The sequence below is a fragment of the Wolffia australiana genome, chromosome 4 (assembly GCF_029677425.1).
Source record: "Wolffia australiana isolate 7733 chromosome 4, ASM2967742v1".
Classification (NCBI taxonomy): Eukaryota; Viridiplantae; Streptophyta; class Magnoliopsida; order Alismatales; family Araceae; genus Wolffia; species Wolffia australiana.
Genome location: NC_135838.1, coordinates 9273813 through 9280595, shown reverse-complemented (window position 1 = coordinate 9280595; position 6783 = coordinate 9273813). Strand labels below are relative to the sequence as shown.

Here is a 6783-nt window from a genome sequence, read left to right as displayed (position 1 = left end):
ACTCGTAAATGTTGTCTTCTCTTGATCATCAGGATGGATGTTTACTTGGTTGTACCCTGAATAACCGTCAAGAAAACAAAAATATTGTTGCCCCGACAACTTTTCTAATATTTGATCCATAAAGGGTAGAGGGTAGTGGTCTTTCTTGGTTGCCTTGTTTAGCTTCCTATAATCAATACATACTCTCCATCCAGTGGTCAATCTCTTCTGCACCTCTTCCACTTTTTCATTCACTTCTATTGTAATTCCAGATTTCTTTGGTACCATGTGTACGGGACTCACCCATCTACTGTCGGATATGGCATAAATAATTCCTGCATTCAACCACTTTATAATTTCTTTCTCAAGAACTTCTCTCATGTAAGGGTTGAGTCTCCTTTGATGCTCTCTACAAGGTCTTGCTTTCTCTTCTAAAAATATCCTATGTTCACAGATCGAAGATGGAATTCCCCTAATATCATCAAATGTCCAACCTATGGCATTTTTATGCTCCCTAAGTACATCGAGCAAGTCACTTTCTTGTTCAGGAGTGAGTGATGAGGAAATGATTACCGGTAAGATTTTCTTCTCATCTAGATATGCATATTTGAGGGATGAGGGTAAGGGTTTCAATTCTGGTCCTATCTCTACTGAAGGGGAGTCTATGATTTCTTCCTCTAGCTCTCTGCCCTCTACTTGTGACAAGTATTCCTTAATCACATCCGCTCCGTCACCCCCTGCACACAATTTTAACTCGTCATTGCTTCCTAAGGGACATTTCATCATTTTTGATATATCAAGTTGAACTCTCTCCTTTCCAATTTTAAACTCCACCGTCCCCTTTTCCCAATCCATTATCATTTTTGCCGTAACTAGAAATGGTCTTCCTAAGATAATAGGAGCTAAGCTAATGTTTCCCGATATTTTCACATCAGTCACTATAAAATCTACAGTATTTCACAATTCTCTACAGTGATCATGACATCGGTTAACCTTCCCTCGGGTTGCCTAACAGTTCCATCAGCTAGGAGTAAATCCATATGTATTTCCTCTAATTCTCCAAACCCACACTCCTTATATAATGCCGTTGGGATGATGCTTATGCTTGCTCCCGTATCTAATAAAACTTTAGAGAATGTGTATCCTCCAATGTTACATGTGATAAAAGGGGCTCCGGGGTCTCTCATTTTGATAGGGATGGCATTAAGGATGCTAGAGGCATTTTCAGATAATTTAACTACTTCCCTAGGCTTCCTAATAGTGCAAGAATCCTTAAGGTATTTCTTTAGGGAGGGTGCACACCTAAGCATGTCCTCTACAGTAACAGTCATGGTGGCTCTTTTAAAGTTCTCAAGTAATCTATTTTCATAATCAAGAGTCGGTTTTTTCCTATTTAAAGCTGAAGGGTAAGGAACATGTTGGCCACTCGTAGAAGGTAGAGGTTCCTCCACGTAGGGAGAATCCTCTCCTTCCTCCTCTCTTGATTCATTCCCCTTCTTAGAATTCTCTATAGAATTCTGATAAGGATCCTGAAGTTCCTTTCCATTTCTCAATTTTGAGATTGCTAGAACTTCAGGATCTTCTCCATTCGTATCATCATGAATGGAGTGTTGCACATGATGTAGGTTGAATGGATTTATTACCGGTTTCGTGGGAAGTTTATATGATGTGCAATGGGGCTCTAGAGTTATACCTTGGTGTTCAGGTGGTGCAGGTCTGAAGCTCTCCAATAGCTTCCTCATCTGTTCTTGGGACTCCAACATCTGCTTCGTTTGGAACTCCATCATGACTTGCATGCGCATCTCCATCTCCGCTCTCAACTTCTGATTTTGCTTCTCGATCATATCTGAAATAACCGGGGTTAGTGTAGAGAAATCAGGTTGAGTTTGAGAGGGAGCCTGATACTGCTGTTGGTGTCTTGATTGAAACTGCTGCTTCTGCTGAAATTGGTGTTGAAAAGGAGCTTTGTTCCCTTGGGTGAAGCTCTCCGTTTGGAAATTTGGCCTCTTTTGACCTGCCCACGGTTGTTGCGGCTGGTTGAAGGCCTTCACCTCTTCTTCCATGGCTTGGCAGGCCCCATCTTCATGTTCCTTACTGAAGCAGAGAGAGCAGATCTTAGCTTTAATGATAGGAGAGTTGCCTAAAAAGACATTCTTCAAGGTGGAGGTGAGCTCCTCCAATTTCTGGTTAGTCTCCCTTAGGCCCGCTTGTAGCTCTCCCTCCTTGGCGTTAACCTGCAGAACTCCTGCTCTTTTTGGCTGCAGGTTTCTCCCATTCTGATTGGCTCCAATCTCCTGCAAGTCAGTTTCTGCAACTCTCTCCAAAATATCGAAAACCTCATCCTCGTATGCGGTGTAAAACGTTCCACCCGTAGCGAGATTTACTTTGTTTTTCATAAAATCAGACAGAGATTCATAAAATATTTGGGCTAGTTGACATTGCTCAATACCATGGTGAGGACATTTCCTCAACAAATCATTGAATCTCTCCCATGACTCACTAAAGGCTTCTCCATCATGAGGATGGAAATTGTGAATTTCTCTTCTATAAAAATTCATTTTGGAGAGAGTGTAAAATTTCTGCAGAATTTTTCCTTGCATCTCTTCCCAAGAATTAAAAGTGATTCCTAGATTACGATACCATGCAAACGCTTTATCTTTAAGAGTTAGAGGAAAATATTTCATTTTTAACATCTCCGTAGATATTCCAGGAACATTTTGAGAAGAGCATCTAATATGAAAATCATCAAGGAATTCTAACGGATTCTGTGCAGGTACTCCGTTAAATTCAGGTAGAGAATTGATCAATGCATTATCGTATCGAAACAAGATACCTTCACCGATGTTCAGATTTACATCGGTTTGTCGTAAGCTTCCGGATGGTGTAGACCTATCCAACATAGTTCTTCTCCTCTCATTCTGCTGATGTATCTCTTCAGCCATATTTCTCTGCTGAATTTCTGGTTCTGTGACTGTAGAATCCGGGGTGGCGTCTCTACTAATTTTTTCTGCAGACTTCTCACCAGCTCCTGAGCGTGTTACTACCATAAATCTTCAGCAAAATGTTAGCAGACAATGAGCTGAGGATTTTAAAGTCCTTCAGCTTAAGAGGATAATAAAGAATGACTATAGATTCAGAAAAACAAAAATTCCTACGGTAATACCGTGCTCCCCGGCAACGGCGCCAGTTGATAAACTCAATTTTAGGGTGTTTTTTACTGGTTATTTATCAGTTGAATTCGTGTGAGGATTGAGCTTATGCAAAGAAATTTATAACCTCACAGCCTTTGGCAAGCAAGGGTCGATCCACAGGAAGCAAAGAAAACAGCGGAAAAATCTTTTCTATTAAATCAGTCTATTCAGTCCTCTAATTCCAAGTGTTAATCTCTGTAGAAATTTTCTTCAGAATAAGTTGCAGAGAATTCCTTAAAAGTATGGATTCAGCTGATTCTTCAGTCAAATTATCTTCAGTTAAGTTTTACGGAGATATCTTGGCAAACTCAATTGAGCAGAACCGTCAGTAGAGAAATTTTCTTTGTTGACGGTTCGCTTATGCCCTGTGAGGCAATTGAGCAAACACCCTGCGGGTGTTTGTGCACGCGCGAACGCCTGCGCGCGGGCGAGCCTGCGCGCGGCGCTGCGGCTCGCGGCGAGCCTGCTCGCGGCGAGCCTGCTCGCGGTGCTGATTCGCGCGGGCGAGCTTGCTCGCTGCTTGGATTGCTGGCAACCTAGGCTGAGGCCTGGGTTGCTAGCAGTTGGAAGTTCTGCACGGAAGGAGTTCACGATCGGATGCGAGAACAATGAAATTTTTGCTAGACAGAATGGAAAACGATTCAATCAACTATGGGATTCGAAATCAAACATAACCAAAGGAACAACAGAAATTGGAAATGCTGAAGACACAGCTTGTGATCTTCAGCCCAACCCTTATTGTCTTAGAAGGGAGAAGAAGATTGTACCGAAACCGAAACGCTCACGCCTCCTTGTGTCACTCCTTCCGGGCAAGGCGACGATCGTCGTGCTCCAGCTACTCCTCGGCTTGCTTCTCTCCCAGCTCCAATGCTCATCAGCCTTGGAGGGTCTGCAGAAATCCTTTCTCTCCAAGCCCTAGCTTCCTTGGGAGAAATTCTGGAGTACCTAAAATCAACTCTCAAGAGAGTATTTATAGGTTTCTCTTAAGTCATGCCTAGGGGCATTTTTGTAATTTCTGCTTCTTTGAATTTTTGCCCGCTCCTCTTGATCCTCGTCTCTTTCCTTGATCTTCTTAACCTGTCTCTGAATGTTTACTAACCATAAAATGTTAAATATATTCCACTTGATTCAAAGGATCAAGTGGGGTTAGTGATTTTATAAAATGATGCATATGCATGATATTAGCATGAATTAACATTATAATTTTGATGAATGAAAACTAAAAAGTTTAATTATTTGATGACATATTTGAGAGTCGTCAGCGGCAGCGCGCCGCGGCGCGGGAGCTCGCGCGATCGCTCGGGCACGCAAACGGTGGATGCGCGAGGGCCGCGGAGGCACGTGGGTGGCACTGTCCTCTTCTTCCCACTCCTTCCCTTGCTCCTTCCTCTTCTCCTTCTTCTTCTTCTTCCTCTTCCTAGTCGTAACCCTAACTCATCGTGAAGAAACCATCTTTTTCAAAACAACAACATCATTCAAAATTCATCGACAGGAAAGTCTGATCGTTTAGGGTATCCTTGCTTCCCTTATATAGGGGAAGTGGGGTTTGGCCCATTAAACCCAAAACACAGAATGAAAAACCCAAAGCAAACAAACCTATGACTTCTAGGAAACGAAAACAACTAGGGGAAACCAAAGGAGCGATAGCAGGGGGGGAGGGAAGATCCTTATAGGATGAACCTCCCTCCTTACACGCGACCTTACGATTCGTAAAACGATGAACTAAGAAAACCACGACTAAAACAACGAACAAAAAGATGACGATAGGGTGTCCATTACCCGGAATACTTGAATCCGGGTGTTCATACCGTCACCTTGGCTTGCGGAACGGTCTGAACACGTACGGCTGGCAGTGTCGGGGGCACCGGTGACGACTCCGAAGATGTATCCGAGGCTCCTGCTAGTGCTATCGGGGACGACGATGACATCTCCAAAGATGCTTCTGGTGCTGCTGCTGGTGCTGCGCCATCACTCCACCTCCATCATCCCCACCACCATGCTCCCCTCCATCTTCTCCACTTCGTTCCTCTACACCTCGCTCCCGTCCACCTTCATCATCTTCCCCTTCTTCCTGATGCGAAACGCCGTCGGCCGGGATCGAGCGGCGCGTTTCACGTCAAAGGACAAAATGATGATATGGCGTGGACCAGAGTAAGAAATGATATGTAAATGAACAAGCAGTTAAGATTCAGGGGATAAGAACGAGGATTATGACGGACACCAAGGGTGAGTGATCCGTAGATCAAACTCCCAATGACCCTCGGGATAACTAGACGTCTACGACGCGAGGGGCGTCTGACGGCCCTGTCTAGTTCGGAATTTAAGTGGTCAGAGGACAGTCCGTTTACCTCAAGAAAGTTCCTATTCTCTTCAACGGTGGCTCGTCCTATTCTGGCGTTGCTCGTATAGTCGTGACAGAGGATGAGATAGCGGAAGACGGCACTGCAAGCGGTAACGATACTGGATATGGATGGAGGGGAGACGAGATGGACCTGAAGGCACTTAGTCCACGGCGGTCAGAGAACGGGCAGGCGAAGGCTGGCCGAGGCTGAAGAAGTTTAGTCGACGACCGAGATGTCGAGGAGATGCGTCAAGGTCGTAGAGGAGATAGCCGAGGGCGCGTGGGTCAACGGCGGCGTGAGCACAACTCCGTGTAGCGAATCGTGTTGAGGTGGCGTAGGTGTCGATCAACGGCCTGAGAGGAGAGCGGTAGGGCAGAGGGTGCAAGGGCCCGGTGCCCTGCGAGGCGCGGCGAGGGCGCAGGATCGTGACGGCGGCGCGGAATCACCGAGCGCGAGACCAGGCCTGCCGCGCGATAGAGGCCTACGGACTGGGCGCAAGGCCGTCACGCGGGTTGAGCGGCGCTGCCGGTGCCGGACCGCGATGCGAGGGCGGCTGCGTCGGGGTCGCGATCCCGGGAGTGACGATGACCGCGGGAGCGACGGGCAAAGGCGTCGGGACGCGAAGCGAGACAAGGAGGAGCGTAGGCTCGGGCAGGATGACGGGATGGCGCTAGGATTCAAGAACCGCGGGAGATAAGAGGAAAAGGATGAGAGGTGCGTCGGATAATCAAGAAGACGGGGTCAAGAACAAGGGGTGCGAAGACGGGTAGGCAAGAACGATCAAGAAGAGTAGAGGGGAGGGAGGAGTCAAGAAGATGGGGGGGACGATGATGGTAGGGATCAAGAAAGCAGGGAACAGGGCGAGGGGTTCAAGAACGAAGGCAGGATGGTGTAAGATCAAGAAATGGCGAGGGTTCAAGAAACGGTGTGGGAGGGAATGCGGGTAGTATCAAGAGATGGTGGGGGCGAGGCGGGGGAATCAAGAAACCGGGTAGAAGATGGTCAGGGCGAATGGATGAGAAGGGTGTAGGTGGAGGAGGGAATCAAGAACCTTGGCGACAGAAGTTCTTGATCGTCGTGGGCGGGTCTCCTTGATGAAGACAAGTCTCTCGATGCAGCGCAGATCGACGGCGTCTCGTGTGTCCGGAGGCCTCCAGAGTAATCTCGATGCAGGCTTCCGTCCGCGCAAGGCGATGCCGACTTCTTGAATCTTTAAACGTACCGGAGTAATCTCGACGGCACGATTAGCACGACCCGTCCGGAGTGATCTC

At 46.8% G+C, this 6783-nt stretch overlaps 1 non-coding gene across 1 annotated transcript; it reads left to right on the top strand.

Moving 5' to 3' along the window:
• The first annotated feature begins 2424 nt into the window (after positions 1-2424).
• Positions 2425-2533, top strand: LOC144702825 (small nucleolar RNA R71). The gene has a single exon (XR_013581400.1). It is a non-coding gene; the product is annotated as a small nucleolar RNA R71 (small nucleolar RNA).
• Positions 2534-6783: the final 4250 nt, after the last annotated feature.